Below are 17,686 nucleotides of genomic sequence, written 5' to 3' on the forward strand. Positions count from 1 at the left end.
AGGAAGTAATGGAAAGGAAAAGGCCAAGAATTGGCAAATCGCAAAGTAATCGTGTTCTACCAGGACAGCGGGAGGCTTCCCACATCTTTAGCAACATGCACGAAATTATTGGAGCTTGGATGGGAAATGTTGTCGCATCCCCATATAGCTCCGACCTTTCACCATTGGATTATCATTTATCTCGAAGTTTACAAAAGTTCAAAAGTGGCAAAAATTTCAGTAATATCGTTGACCTCGAAATGCATTTGGTTGAGGTTTTTGCTGATAAAGATCAGAAGTTACCAGAAAGTTATCGAACAGAGTGGAAGATATTTGATTGATTAAAATTTACTTTTGTGTAGAGAAAAATTGAGTTTTATTTCAACCTAAAAAACCAAAAATATTTTCTTGCCAACCAAATAAGTTGCACTTTTCGAATAAATTTAAAATATTGATGTAAATTGTATAAATCATTATAAATATGATTTATAATGAAATTCAGACTACGAAACTGATTGAAGCGAAACATGTTTGTCTTTTCTGAACTGCCTTTTGACACCGTTTCGCTTCGGTATACTTTCCCAGTTCCTTCCCAATACTTTTTATGCGATAGCATCATTTTCGCATCAATAAAAACAATGTAACTAATATTAAGCTCTGGTGCAGATAATAATAAATTTGAGTTATCGTAATTAAAATATTTTGACATCGTGACATCATTTACTAATGACAGAAGAATAAAGTATTACATATATCTGTTAAAACTCTCATGCAAATCAGCAGCCACAGAAAGGCCTTTTGTTTCATGCAACTCGTGTGATTTTTTAATTTTCTTGCTGTTAAAAAGGCTTTTTTTTTTAAACTTTTTTTTACAGTCTCTCATATTTATTTATTAAGAACTAACTAGTTGTTAAATTCGAAAACAAATCACTGGTCTGTCTGCAATTGTATGTCCCGTAAGAGGGTAACAGATTCGCATTTGATAGATGGCAACAGGTGAAATATGATTCTTTGAAACAACACTAATTCAGCTTCAGCTAATTTAGTATAAGCAAAAACGTCGCATATAATTTAATTTGTGTTTAGCATAATAACGATACGGTTGTAAGAGAGAACTTGCTTTTTCTTCGATGTTTCAAAAACAGTCATTCTCTGTTTCAGATGAATAAAAAATTCATGTATATTTTCCAATTGTATACGTTTAATTCTTTAGTTCTCCTCCCCCTTAGTTTTCATAAATTAAGCACGCATGTGCAGTCCCTATCAATTTATTTACCAAATAGCTTGAACAAGTGTGTCTATCATGTTTATCAGTAGCAGCGCATTTTGTAACGGATTTTTATTCTATGGTGTCGTTTTATTAATTTTTTGATTTTTATTGAGGTAAAATCATTTTGGCTACAGATCGTTGTTTAGAGTTCGGCATTACTCATGTCTCTCTCAAAAAAGAAGAATCAAAAAAGAAGAAGCAAGATTTTTAATGATTATTTTTAATTCTCTATAATGTAGTAGTGATATGAATTTAATAATCAATGAAAGAAATCAACTTACGAAGATTAAAAATGTAAGGATTAAAAATAAAATGAGACGGGGAAAGGAGATTGTTTGTGTTAAGACGTGAATTGGTTTTACAAAATTTTGAGTTATGTTATGATATTCTATCTTTCATTTCCTTTCAATATTCTTTTTTGAGAGAAACATGAGTAACACCGAACTCTAAACAACGATCTGTGGCCAAAATGATTTTGCCTCAATACACATTTAAAAATTAATAAAACAACACCACTGAATAAAAAATCCGCTGCAAAATGCGCTGCTTTTATATAAAATTTAAATGGATTTCTACTTGATGACGTTTCTGTAATATTTGATGGTTAATGAATCCGTATAGAACTTGCCATGCGCACGAAAGAGCTAATTCACGTGCTGTTCTCATCAAGTCCATAGTCAAGCTTGGAAAGGCAAATTTTCAAGACCGAATGACGGGAGTCACTTACGAATACCAGAACAATTAGGCCTGTCAAATCAAATACATCATTCTCCATCCACTGCTTGCCTCTTTGAAGCAACAAAACATGTTTCAGATTATTTGCCAATTGGATGTGGACAGTTATGGACATACACTCTGGAATCATCTCTGGCATTACAGTAAATTATCATCACCTCACGTCGTTAAACGATGAACAGCACGTCGTCAGAACGTTGAGATGATTTGCATATCCCATTCTGCAGATGATGTGCTTTACCACACAGATAGCTGAAACGCCCTTGATGGGAGATGTCTAGATTTTCTTGTATTTGCGAGTCTCCAGAAACCTTCTATATTGTGACATGCATTTGCTATTCCAAACCTGGGCATGGCGGCTGTGTAGTAAAGCATGCGTATGAAGCCTTTCATTAAGGGTGGAAAGTTTTGAATAAGCATGGATTCATAACATATAACAAAAATGTCACCAGATGCGATATAAATTCGTTTACTACCAACTACATAAATCGATTCAGAAGCAATGCATTTTGTAATTACTTACATAGAATGATATATATCTAGAAATCGTTACGCCTTAATGCATTTTTGGATCCCAATTCACAATATTTTGTTGTTATCTCTATATAATGTTTCGGAATGCGTGTCGGGTATGTCCACTTTTCTAACGACAAATACAGGATGAGATCGTTTATGCCCAAATAAAAAGCGTGCTCGGATTTTCCTCTAGACTTTGTATCTGTGCAAATGCAGAGTAAGCCTAAAAGAAATGGGCAAATTAAATGCTTATGCATCGAAAAATATCTGTTTTTTCCACCAGGAAGCATTTAATACTACCTTATGGAGGAAATGTTCAAGTTCATAACTTCCAGTCATCGTCTGCTTGCGAACATCAGCATCGCATGAGACCTCTTGAACATCCGTTCAGCAATACGAAATGCTAATCAAGTAAAAGACGTTCTTTATGTGCTTAAGTATGGAATACAAAATTTTGTTACTGTTGTGCGGAGTTACACGGCTTAGATAAAGTCTGCATCAGCAATGGACTGGCTCTTCAGCAGCTAAGATCATCTCTGTCGCTTGTTGGTCTCTGAGAAGCTCAGATTTAACACCATGAAACTTTTGCTTGGGTAGATACGTTAAGGCCTACATTTTTGTTTCCCGCAGCTTTCAAGAAGTTTGGATGATCTTAAACAAAGGCTTACAACAATTGCATTGACAGTTGGCATGAACATACTGAAAACGTGCTGGGAGGCAACATTACTATCTTCCATGTCACAAAAAAATCACACATTAAAAATGCTATGTCAATTTCAGGACATATACTTCTGAACGCGTTAAGTATCTTAGCTATGCTTAAAAATATGTTTGGTCAATTAACTTCGTTTATTCATCATATATTTCAAGTTAATTGTTAAAATATTTTTGTAAAATTTTCTTTTTACTTTTATTACATTTCATTCTCTTTACAACGCGAATTTCATAATTTTTTTACTTCCTTGTACGAAGTAGAGGGATATTGTAATTAAGAAAAATTTCGGGTATCATATTTCGACAGAAATATCTATTTTGACTGTTCCCGAATCCATTTAGACAATTTTTTGCGCAAAGGAACTGCTTTTTCCAAAATGAATTTAAAGTGGATTCTAAAGCGATTTTTTGGTGTCGTCTGTGCGTGCGTATCTATGTATGTATGTATCTCGCATAACTCAAAAACGATTATCTGTAGTACGTCGAAATTTTATGTACGGGACTACTTATAACACCTAGTTGTGCCCCTCCCTTTTTTATTGCTATCCGCAGTACCTAACATATATATGTATTTACATATACTCACCGCTTTACCCGGCTCTCCGGTTCTTTTTTTCACAATCGTTGATCGTGGTCATATATTCCCAGTTACAGAAGTGTTTCAAATAGCGAAAATATTCATGTTTTAGCAAAAGAAAAAATTTACTTTTCGACAAGTAACGAAATCTGACTTTTAATGCGATCTCTTGCTTCTTTTACTTATATCTGTAAAACTTTTATAATCGTTACGAAAAAAATAAAATTAGAAGAAGTTTGACTCCAACGTAACCTGGTACCACTAAAATTGACCAGGATATTTAAATTCAAAATTTGCAATTTTTCATATCAAATTTAACTTACCTTGACAGATCGATTAATTAAATTAAAATAATTCGAGGAAATAAGTTTAAATGAAGTGTAGCAATAAATGTGTATAATTTAATAGTTCATATAGGGAAGTCATGTGGTGTCCGCATTAGATTCTCTATTAGCTGCGTTATAACGAGAAAACAATATAATCGCTGTTGGTGTTGGTGTATTTAATTAGTGCAAAGCACACTAGGGCTATCTGCCTAAGGGGATGGATGCCTTCGTGGAGGACTTCCTAAGGGGAACTGGCTCGTATACACGTTACACATGGGGGAAAACCCCAAAAACGCCCATGCAGCCAGCCCGTTCGCGGGATTCGAATCTCGGACCGAACTACCAGTGTTCAGCAACATTACCGATCGGCCGCTGGTGGGCAACAATATAATCGGACAAGCTGAACAGTAGGAAAAATATGAAACAATAAAAATTAAGCAAAATGCTATTAAATTAATAAAATATTAGAGATTTTTTTCCCCAGTGGCAGATTGTGAACAATTACAAATGTAACTCAGTCCATTAAATCTATACAAGGCCGGATGTGGTGCTCTCTTTATTATGGAGGCACTTAATAGGTAGGCCACCATCGCCTTTCCTATGAAGCAACGGAGAGGTACAACCACACCTTTTCCGGGATTCGAACCCAGGCCCTTCGGCATCGCAGTCAGTTTCCGCGACCACCATACTGATTCGGCGGCATATTATATATTAGAGAATTCTCCTCCAATGACTTTACTGTAATCCGCGGATCCCTGGAGGGGCTAAAGCTGACAGTCTGGGGTCTGCGACAAATCGAATTTTATTTATTACTTGTTCCTGTTAAAAAAAATAATAAAAATAATTATGGTAGTTAAAGGTTAGAGGTTTAGAACAGTACGCTTCATCTAAGAATGCCCTCTATGAACACTGGTAGTTCGGTCCGAAGTTTGAATCCCGCGAACGGGCTGGCTGCATGGGCGTTATCGTATTTTTCCCCATGTGTAACGTGTATACGAGCCAGTTTCCCTTAGAAAGTCCTCCACGAAGGCATCCCTCCCTTTAGGCAGATAGCCCTCGTGTGCTTTGCCATAATTGAATAATCCAAAAACTGTTTATGTACTCTAGTAAACAATAGGAAGTACAAAAGTAACTCTGCAGTGTAAATACAAAATACCGAGAGAAAAGAATAGAAAAGCAACAGATAAATACGCGTTGACAACATTGTGGATGACGACTATACCTTATGTCTTCGTCAAATACGTACAAAAAATTTAGCAATCATTTACTTCATGCTGTCCATTTTTTTTTTTTTTTTTTTTTGAAAATATCTGTCAATTCAACATGTTTTCTTTTTTCATATTTCTTTCCCCTTTCCATTTTCTTTTCCTGCTTTTTAAATCTATTTATTTTGTGACTTTCTTCCATTTTTCAAAGCTCTAGTTTTGAACTGCTTTTTATTAGCCCAGAAGGGCTATTAATTTCGTTTTGTCGCTTTGCGTTGATTCACTACAAACAGCGAATCATTTTTAAATTGTTGCCACCAAATATTAGAATCTTGTGTTATATTTAAAGAAATTAAATAATGAAGAATCTGCATAAATGTATGTATGTCTCTCGCATTGCAATAAAACAACGGTACCTAAAGCCATCGAATTTAGAATAACGAACGTCTTCACACGAATATATAGGCATCTGGAAGCCCAAATTTGGAATTTGTTTTATTATCTATTTAATATTTTGTAAAACCTTAACGAATTTTTTATTAACTAACTCAACGATTTCAAAGCGAACAATGGTAATACTCTGCAGAGAAGAAAATTATCTCCAGCGCACGAGACTGTGTATCGGAAATTCTAAAGATATGCTGTTTTAAATATTTTGCGAGATTACTGTTGAATTGAATTTTATGGTTTAAATGCGAAGAACATGATATTAAATAAATAAAGGTAACACACAAAACGTTAAAAAAACGCCCCTTCAGACGTAATCTAAAATCGGGAAGCTTTCATATTTATTTATTTTTAAAATTTTTTACAGCTTTTTTTTAGTAGGGATTTAGATGAACTGAATTAATATTTCAAAATTTTAGCTTAACGTGGTCAGAAAATGATGTATTATGTTGTCTGTGACCGTGTTTAAACTGGCAGTAACCTCTTCAGCTGAGCTGAAATTACAACAGCAAAATAACATAAAAGTACATTTTAAGAATAACACACATAAAAAATAAATTTATGATAATTATAAAAACGTGTGTGGCAAGGAAACTGCTTGGCGTAAGTCTAACTTCAGTCACGGACGATTACCTGCCTCACTGTCTCGAATTTTCTTTGTAGAAAAAAAAGAAAAAAAAAAAAGGGCCCACCAGCGGCCGAGCGGTAAAGTCGCAGGTTCGAATCCCGCGAACGGGCTGGCTGCATGAGCGTTTTCGTGGTTTTCCCCATGTATAACGTGCATACGAGCCACTTTCGCTTAGAAAGTCCTCCACCCCCTCCCCTTAGGCATCCCTCCCCTTAGGCAGATATCCTTCGAGGCTTTGCCATAATCACAAACACTCAAACTCTTTGTAGAAAAATATTCAATGTTGTTCTTTGTAATATGTATGAATTTTGAAATTTTCGGTGAATTTGTGTAAAGCTCCTGAATGCCAATGAATTACTGCAAGCAATTACAATAAACAACACTTTTTATTTTTGAAATACTTGTGTATCTGTATTTAGTTTTCTGAAGCAAAATTCCCATGAAATAACAGACAGTAAATATAGCATTAAATGCATTGTAATAAATACTGATATTTTTAATCATATAAAGGTTTGTAAGTTTTTTCGCTGTGTGTAATGCAAAGCAAGATGGAGTATCAGAACAGCCGAGGCCTCATTCTGTCACAGTAGACGCCTCTAACGTTAGTACCCTGAAACTTTCAACCATTTTTTGCCTCATGAAGGAAACGCACACAAAACTTAATGATTGCACATGCTATTGCAGTTCACCGTGAAACAGTAAACACCTTAGGTAATATAAGAAAATATGTAATAGTCTGTTTTGAAACTCTACTTTAACTAGCAGATGGTTTGAATTGAATTGGATTATTTGTTTATAGCAAATCACACTAGATCTATCTGCTTGAGGGGAGAGATGCCTTCGTGGAAGACATTTTAAGACCTGCTAGCCCTCAAATACACCGGACATGGTAGGAATAAGCCTGCACGACATTACTGTTTATTTATTGCGAGAATTACTCTCCTCAATTATGTTTAACTAGAGACGCTGGCTATATTAACAAACCTTAAATATTTCAAGTAGGAGTGAGTCAGGTGAAACATTTATCCTTTGTTTCCTTTTTAGCAAATGCTAGATTCGGCAAAGGCTAAACAAGATAATAAAAAACATTTTATTTAAAGGAGAAACAAAAAATGCATATTGCCAATTCATACCTAAGGGCACGAGAAGAACAAACATAAATGCACTCCGTCGAGAAATGAGATAGGGTCGTTTCTACGGCAACAGACAGCTATAGATAATCTGCTATATCTTCTGATAGATACACCGTAGTTTATGAATCAAGACCACTTGGAACGATATAGAAGAAAAATGTCACTTGTACAGGTTAGGTTAGGTTAAGTTATTTAATTACGGCAAAGCCTCGAGGGCTATCTGCCTAAGGGGAGGGATGCCTTCGTGGAGGACTTTTTAAGGGACACTGGCTGGTATACACGTTACACATGGGGAAAACCACGAAAACACCCATACAACCAGCCAAACAGTTCGCGGGATTCGAACCTCGGACCGAACTACCACCAGTGTTCAGCTACTTTACCGCTCGGCCGCTGGTAGGCGTCACTTGTACAGAGCCTTACGTTTGTTCTTACGTTGTCAGATCGTATGCGGGGTTTCTCCTGTCAACATTCTGCTTTACAGTTAGAATTATATCGGTAGGGCATCGCGTTCAGGAAGTTTTGCACTCTTCTCTTGTTGTTTTTGAAGCTTCACGCACCGTTAAAATTCCTTTCAATTTTCGTACTGTTTCTAGCATTTTCTCTATTTTAGCTAGTGACTCTTTAATCATTTTATCTTCTTTCTTTGGTGTGCTGGAAAAAGAATGGTTTTGGTTTTTGTCATTCCTTGAAATAGTTCATTATTCCGTATATTCAAAGCCTAAGTTCAACCGGACTCTATCGCAGCTATTTCTTAATTTGATGACTTCATTATTTATTTATATTTTAATTGTTGCTAAATATTTATTTATCGCTTCACATTTTAATGAATTTTAATTTAATTATTTTATTATTTTAATTTAATTATTTTATTATTTTAATTATTAGCTCGTAGGGGCAATTTGCCAAGAAGGGCTATTAATTTCGTTTTTGTCATTTCCTGTTGGTTCACTATAAATGCCGGTTCACATTTCAAATTAATGCCACCAAATATTACAGCTCTCTCATTACATTTAAAGAAATTAAATAATGAAGAATCTGCATGAATGTATGTATGTTTTTCGCACTGTGAAAAACAACGGTACTTAGAGCCATCAAATTTTGAATAACGTTGTCCTCCAGTCGAATATCCACTCATGTCTAATCGTTGCCACTTGCTGAATCATCAGTCTTCTTCTTTTCTAAATTTTACTGTTTCAAAATAATTTTATTCCTTCAAAAGGGACGTTAGTCCTGAATGAGATATTACTCTCGTTTGTCGTTTATTAAAATGCATCATGACACTGACGTTGTAACGCTTAAATGCGTTGTAGCACTTTTCAAATTGTTGCCACCAAATATTATCGTCCTGTATTATATTTAAAGAAATTAAATAATGAAGAATCTGAATAAATGTATGTATGTTTCTCGCACTGAGAAAAACAACGCTACATAGAAACATCAAATTTTGAATAATGTAATTCTCCACTCGAATATGGGCATTTCGAATTTTTTTTATTATCTATTTAATATTTTGTTAAATGTGAACGAATTTTTGAATAACAAGCTCAACGATTTCAAAGCGAGCAATGGCAATACTGTACGGAATGGAAAAAAAAGAACATTTTTATCTCCAGCGCGCAAGACTGCGTTTTGGAAATTCTAAAGATATGCTCATTTTAAATTATTTTGTGATATCGCAGTTGAATTGCATTTTATGGTTTAAGTCCAAATAACATGATAGTTAATAAATAAAGGTAACACACAAGACGTTAAAAAGAGCCCCTTTGGGCGTAATATAAAATCTAAAAGCTTTCGGATATTTTTTTTTTCTTTTTCTTTTTTTTTTTTTTTTTTTAGTCCAAAAAGACAGTTTGCTTTGAAGGACTATTAATTTCGTTTTGGCATTTTGGGATGAAAACTTTAAAAGGCTTTATAACTTTTCAAATCGTTTCCCCCATATATTATCGTCCTGTCTTATATTTAAAGAAATTAAATAATGAAAAATCTGCATAAATGTATGTATGTTTCTCGCATTGAGATAAAACAACGGTACCTAGAGCCATCAAAATTTGAATAACGTAATCTTCCATAGAATATGAGCATGTTTTTGAATTATTTGAGTTTGAAATTTGAATTTGAAATTTGTTTAATTATCGATTTCAGATTTTGTAACACTTCAACGAATTTTTAATTAAAAAACTAAACGATTTCAAGGCAATCCAAGACAACACTGTCCGGGAAAAAAAATTATCTCCAGCGCGCGAGACTGTGTATCGGAAATTCTAAAGATATGCTCATTTTAGAATTAATTTGCGATATTGCTGTTGAGCTGAATTCATAGTTTGAGTACGTATATTTAATAAATGAAGCTAACACACAAAACGTTAAAAAAAACGCCTCTTTGGACGTAATTTAAAATCTGAAACCTTTCAGATTTTTTTTTAACTTAGGTGGTTTATTTATTTATTTATTTAGTTTTTGTCATTTTATTTATTTTTCCTCATCTCTCCTGATGGCTTAAGGCTCTTGCGCTTCTAATATTTAAGGCCTCGTAACATCTTAAACTGTTTTCAATTTATTCCTTTTGTATTGAATTAAATGCATGCTTCTAAAATTAATTATAAGAATCAGAAGAATGAATAAGGAAAGAACGATGAACTGTAATCTGAAAGGACTAATAAACTTCAAAATAAAACATGTAAATCGTCTGCTGGTTTCTGAATAAAAAGTGCCACTTTGGTATCAGTGAGCATGAGTTAATTTCCGGCACACCATCCCCCCCCCGCCGAAAAAAAAAATTCATAACTTTTAAAGCATTACTTATAACGTCTAGCATACTAGAAAGTATAATACCTCGCATCATAAAAGAATATCTTCTGACTTGAATGCCATTACATTAATTTTTCTTCAAGAATTGGTTTTTAAAGAAATCGCATAAGTTTGAATCACATTTTATCTACGACCTTAAAAATGTTACTAAAATGTTAAAAGAATTCCGTAATAACGAGAATAACTTTTCATAAAAATATTTCAGAAAAGCAATTACGTTTGAAGGAAAGAAAAATATAACTTTTTAACTGAACATTCTAATTTCTCCACTAAGCAAAAACAAAAGCGGATAATTTGCCAGAGGAATTAATCTCTTCTTCCTCGAGAAAGGTTATCACTAATTAGCTCAAAAAATGTACTTTTAAAATTTAGCGGTGCTTTTGTTTTGCAGCTTTGCGAAATAAATAACTTTGCGCGTTAATTACTCCGTTGAAATAGCTTTTCCTTTTTTCCCCCCACTTCGGTAATCATTAATTATTTCAAGCTTAAAATGTCATGCTTATCTAATTACGAACCATGATGCCAACGAAAATCCATAAATAAATACTACGATAATAATTTTTATTTAAATTTAATGATTGTATAAATGATAAAGGCATACTCGTAATGGATGGAAGCGAATTTTAATTTAAAATTTAAAGTTACACTAATATTCAATTTCCCTCCTTTGACTTTTGACGTAGATGAAGCTACAATTATTGCTGTTTCTTTACTTCTTTTTCACGGAATAAAGTAAGTACTGTAATTGCGATAAATTTCGGGTATCATATTTCAAAGAAAATATCCATTTTAACCACTCTCGAATCCATTTGAATGATTTTGCGTGACATCTGTACGTACGGACACAATAAAAGACTTTTTTCCCAAAACGGATTGTAAAATGCATTTAAAATGGTCAGAAGAGATTTTTTGTGACATCTGTACGTACACCTTGCACGCACACAAAAAAATGAGACAGTTCTATATCTCCCGTCCTACTGGACCGATTGTCGAAATTTAACTTGCATTTTCCTTGTCTAGAAATCGTGACTTGGGATATATATCAGATTTAAAAACTGCATTATTCTAACATATGTATTTTAACACAAAATCGGACTTTTTCTGAAATAACATACCAGTGTTTTTCCAGCAGTATCAAAAATATTTAAAAAGAGCATGCTTTCAGAATTTCCGAGCGCTAAAGATATTTTTTTCGTACCAGTGTTGCCACTTCTCGCTTTAAAATCGTTGAGTTTGTTAATCGAAAATTCATTAAAGGTTTACAAAATATGAAATAGATCATAAAACAAACTCCAAATATGAGCTTCCAGATGCTCATATTTGAGTGGAGAACTACGTTATTCAAAATTTAATGTCTCTAGGCACTGCTGTTTTTTTTTACAATATGAGAAACATACATACATTCATGCAGAATCTTCATTATTTAATTTCTTTAAATATAATGTGGAGCTCTAATATTTGGTGGTAACGATCTGAAAAGTGAAACACCCGTTTTATAGTGGATTACGCAAAATGCCAAGACGAAATTAGCAACACTTCTACGTAAATTTCCCTTCGGGCTAAAAATAACTAAGAAAATACTGTGAAGAAGAAAATTCATCAAATTCATTGTACCAAAAAAAAAAAAAAAAAAAAAAAAAAAAAAAAAAAAAAAAAAAGAATTTAATAATCATAAAATATTGTCTTAGGTCGTAATAAAAAAGAGAAAAAGTAAGACGGCGATGAAATTTCGCAGTCTTGAAACTGCTGAAAATAAAAATAGGAGCCGCAAAATTTAGGATGATTAAAATATTACAAAAATACAATTTTTAATTGCAATAAAATGCTCTAAAATTTATACAGACATATTCATCTTTTAATCAGATATAAATTATTGGCTTTCCAGAAAGCCGAAAGAAAAAGCGAGACCCAGGAGTGTGTTGACTATTCCAGGAAACGTTTTAAGTCACTATATTTTTTTTATTACTCATTAACTAAGAAATACAAAAAGTCGTATTTTTAATTTTATCACAAAATGAAAAAAATCTAATGGCTAGTTAAAATAAATTAAAATATGATTTCGAAATACAAACTAAAATATCTAATCCACACACACACAAAAAAAAAAATTCTTTTACATTTTGCTTGCCAATTATAATAAATATCCCAGTCACAATTTACCGCATAAATATTACAGTCACTGTATAATATCTGTAAAGGCTTTTAAACTGAAGGTTTGGAATATGCAGCAAATTACGGGGAAAGTTTTATATTTCTAATGTAAGTACAGAATCATGAAAATGAAATGCTTCTCCTTTCTACATTGTATATCATGCATCAAACTATTATAAGAGCTTAGGAGATACTTTATTCATTTTCTTGGAAATCTCTTTCTTTTGGCAACAGCATTTTCGAATCTTGTTCAAAAGACCAATATATCATGTGATTGTCGTAAACATTTATGAAAGGTATAATTAATGAAAGGTTCCTTAAAAGTAGAAAAAGCACAATTCACTTCTCAAATAAAAGTATATACAAGAAAAATTCTCTTTGCTAAACAAATTAAATATTTGTGACAACGGAAGACAATTTTTTACTTGACAAATATTTATTTTGTCGATGCAGGAATATTTTCATCCATATAACATATATCTTTAAACGTGTTTTTTCCTTTATGTTCGCAATTTCAGTAATTGCTTCTCCTAAATAATTATTCCAGAAATTTTCTCCGCAAATTCCGCTTCTAAATAGCATCATAAATTTAACTTTTCGAATAAAATATTCTCCCTTTTTTAATTTCATTTATTTATTTTTTAATAAAAACGATGTGATATCTTTTTTTACTTTGAAAGCCTAAAATTTGTAACAAGAATTTCCTTTCATTCCCTCTTGAATTTCCTTCATTTCCCTCTTTTTCAAGAAATAAATTAAATTTCTAATTACTACATATTCTTTATTTCAACCAAAAGCGAAGTTACAATTCAGCATACAATATTTCAAACACTTTTAAATTAAGGAATTATTCCATTCATTTCCTTTTGAGGCAATAAATTATTATGCGTTAAAAGAATTATATTTATTTATATCAATTATTTTAGTCTATAGGATTTTAATTTTTTTATACCATTAATTGAATCTAATAAATTTTACTCGAATTATTTCTTTTATTTTACATAAAAGAATTTATCTACGTAGCTTTTCGTCATTTTAAATTTCATTTTTACAGTTAACTTGCAATTTGCTATTTTATTATACAGACTTTTACTTTTCGAACGTCATATAAAAAATTAAATACTGAATTTGCAAATTGTTCCTGTCTCTAGCGTTGAAAATATTTTCATTAAATCCTTTTTTGTACCTTGAACAAATGTAGGGGGACAATCAGGTGACTACAATAAATATAACCTGCCATTATCTTTTCGTATCCCTATGCATACAGCGTTAAAAAAAATTTCTCTTTAGCAGTTTTCATTTAAGATGAGGATCCAAAACAATTTTTTTTAAATCAGTTTACTGAGTTATTCATAGCCCTTGTTGAAACATTTTAAAAATTCATAACAAATAAACTGCACGGGCGGTACCTAGTTTAAGCGTACTGAAATAAACTCATTAAATTTTCTTTTCATATTTCATAAACATTCAAAGTGCTCATCTTTACTGATGCGGCAGAGGAAAATTTCTTATAAAATATTGAAAAGATGGCACATGGCCACAATTGATAATTATCTGTTTCAATAAAACAGTCGTCCGACTCACTTTCTCAAAAATCATTATCGAGACCATTTTCAACAGTAGCTCAGCAAAATTTACCACAAAGGTTCAGACCATTTCCGAGAATATCATAATCAAAGCATGCCACTAAAATGGATAGGGCGTGCAGGACGAGAACATGACACTTAAAAGCGATGACTACCAGAAGAAATCTTGGTATAAATTCCGGTATGAATTTTCCTTTGTTTTTCAAGGATATTGTTTCTGCGCTTGCACTGCCCGCTAATCAGCAGTAATGGTGCAACTGTACCACCACAACTGCGTTCCTGGTTGCCATGCAGTGCCACGCTTGTAGACAGAACGAAGTCTATTGTGCCACCAACGTGTACATATTGAGCATCTGGGAAATACATAAGAAAAAACTTAATGACTTTTCTTCTATTTCAGTGTAATGAAATATGGTATCTGTTACGCATTCTAGTTATTATGAATTTTTAAAATGTTTCACAGGATTATCGATAACCCTGTGGTCAGTAATCTTTATCTTCCTCCCAAAGACTTCTTTCTATCAGCCTCTAATCTGAGGTCTTGAATTGTGCATATGAGCATGTTCCTAATTCACCATTAAAAGCCTTTCGTTTTTAGTTCCTGATTTCTACTTGAACTTCGTCAACTCGGTTTCCTTTCATCTTCAGCTCACAGTTAACAAAACCTTTTAGAACGTGGCAGCCAGATCGGTTACTGGAAACGTCAATCTCGACGATGGCATGGACATGAATTACTGTTTTTCATGTTACTGAATAAGAGCTACAAAATCTTCCAATACGTTGATCTTACACAGCAATTAGGAGCAATAGAAGAAGGGTACGAGACTCTGGGTTACTGTCTCAGGGCGAACGATCCAGTTGTAAATTAGCGTGATTTGTTCTATAGCTAGAAGTTTTGGATTATAGGCTGTAAATCTACTACAGCTCTTATATCACTGTAGAGACATTAGATATTTTTTGGAAAAAGGCAAGACGAAAAATACGCAATTCCTTCGCCGGGAATCGAACAGGGGACCTTTCAATTACGCGCTGAGCATGCAGACCACTACACTACGAAGGCTCGCTAAGAAGGCGGAAGAAATACCTTATATCGCATTTTTCTTATATTTACCACTTAATACTAATTTAATACATTTGCATTTTACATGAATATATAGCGTTGCGAAATCCAGGAAAAACTTTAGAAACCGAAAAATGGAATACAATATGTCTGATCTATAGAAATCTGTATGCTTTTCTGAGTTGCAGTCTTTCCTGCCATCCCTTAAATCTCTAACTTGCATTTTAAATTAATTTTTTGAAAGATCCATTCTCATAAATTTTTAACTTCCTTTGCTGCACTTGGCAGAACCATCTGCATGGTGGTCAAAAGATATTAATTCCAATAAAAGTGTCCAAGCTGGAAGACGAAAAACAACAAGGACATCTTTTCGGGTTAGAGGCATTGAACATCCACCAGTTTGAAAGTCCTGTTGAGAGGCTGCTGGTAACTGAAAAGAGGTTCGAGATTCTCCGGTTTCACTTCTCTGAGGGCTCTCCCTCAGAATCAATATACATCTGAACAAGATGTACTGAACCACTTTTGTTTAAATATGCAATCAAACTCAAATGCATCCATTTATGGTTATTTATGAAATCCGTCCTATGTAGTTAATTTTATAAGTTAGGATAGGCAATAACAACACTTGTCAATCTGTCACTTTTAATTGTTTCTTGTAAAGAAATCGTTAAATGATAATTAATTACGAATTTAATAATTAAACATAATTATTAAATGATTTTTGGACGAAACAGGCTGATTTTTAATCACATTCACTAGCGATGAAAACTTGAATTTTGTATTACATTTCGCAGCTACAATAAGATTAAATTACACTGCTACAGTAAGATTAAATATCATGTACTGCGCTGTATAAAATAAAATAAAATATTAAGCAAACTTCATCGAAAAATTACGCATTTTCTTTTAAGTTTTAATTAATTTTAAATGCATCTGAAAATTTATACAGAAGAAAAATCGTGTTTCAATAGCAGCACAAATAAATTGCTTCTTTCAGTTAACAGATAAGCATTTGAAATTGGAATACGCAATTTTCGGGCAGTTTTTAAACTTAAAAGAAAACTTTTCTAGTTTATATAAATTCTGGCGATAAAATATTAACTCTTGCTCAAATATTATGCACTACCAAAAGATAAATTATCACGATTCTTGTTCTCTAAGAATGAAAATACTGGAATTTAAAATGTAAATATTTGATCCCATTGAAAACATCAAAAATTAATTTTTTTCGTGCTCTATATAATGTTTTTATTTTACTTATGTTATTTTAGCTATATAAGAAAATTTACGATTTTTAAATAATTTAATTTAATTTAATTATTTTTTAATTATATTTTTTATTATACCTAAAAATATCCTCACACTACACTTATCACATTCAAGATAGTCCTTATGGACCATATTTAATATTTTACATACCATGATAGTCAATAAAACAAAAGTTGTACACCAGTTATAGTCAAACCTGCCATGACGACCACTTCCCTAAGATAACGACTGCTGAAAGTGGCTAATATTTCTACAGTAGGATTACACTGAAATATATATACTGAGAATATAATTAAACAATTCAACGCCATCAATTTTCGTGTTCTCCGAGGCGACGATCTCCACAAGAGACCCAAATCATCTGAAATCATAAATAGTCATCTTACGCGCTTCTCTGTGCAAGTAAATTATTTAGAATCTATCTCTAAAAAATGTTAATTTTTTTTCCAAATAACCCATGGAAATAATTAATTATCACCAAGAAGTTAAATTTTAATTAAATATTAAGCTTTAAATAATACATGTAGTAATTAACAATTAAATAATAGAGGAAAACAGAAGTTGTTTTTATCTGAAATATAAACTTTTGGTACTTCATATTACATTCTGTTAGTGATACCACGAAAATTTTCTTTAATTAAGTTCCGGTAATAGTTAATTAACAAAAATAAAGCATAAAATGCATTCTGCTTCTCTTGCCATCTTGGAAAATTAAGTCTAGTTCTTCAAAATAAAAGGTATTTCTGAATTTAATGTTAAACACTAATAACAGAATTTTCTTCAAAATAAATTAAAAATTTGTCTTACCTTAACAAATATGTTTTTTTTTTTTTTTTTTTTTTTTACTTCAGTTAGATTTTATTCTGATATCCAAATATCTGAAGGCACAAACGGAGCTCTGCTTAACAATACAGTTCTTTCACACCATCCACAATGCATGTTGCAACCACATGGTCTGAGAGAATTTGTAAAAACTGACCGCTTAACGTCGCTAGTGGACGTCGTCTGCTACTTCTTCCCCATTCAAGCGAACCGCTCGGTCGGCGCCAGATGGCGCTTCTTCCAGAGCGGTGAGAAGAAAACTCGTAAAACAAACGCCAGGTAGCGCTTTTGTTGTAACCGAACGTCCATTATACCGGTTACGCATGAACGATGATTTGGGAATTCTCGGCTGCCTGGAATTATCGAACCGGAGTTCGAACAAAATAAATTATTTAATCGTTACGTATATGGGAGATAGAGAATAATTTGTGAAAAGAAATGAGATTTTTATTAGGTG

General features: G+C 32.7%; 1 protein-coding gene across 1 annotated transcript in view; it reads right to left on the minus strand.

Moving 5' to 3' along the window:
- LOC118193238 (uncharacterized) overlaps positions 1-17,426 on the minus strand; it is a 275,294-nt gene extending 257,868 nt beyond the window's left edge. The window contains exon 1 of the mRNA XM_085824224.1: positions 17,215-17,426. The gene's annotated coding sequence lies outside the window, so the exon portion shown is untranslated. The remainder of the gene's footprint in view (positions 1-17,214) is intronic.
- Between the last annotated feature and the right edge of the window lie 260 nt (positions 17,427-17,686).

This window comes from Stegodyphus dumicola, chromosome 9 (assembly GCF_044657685.1).
Source record: "Stegodyphus dumicola isolate Sdum_Otavi_A_Nest chromosome 9, ASM4465768v1".
In the NCBI taxonomy this organism is placed as follows: domain Eukaryota; kingdom Metazoa; phylum Arthropoda; class Arachnida; order Araneae; family Eresidae; genus Stegodyphus; species Stegodyphus dumicola.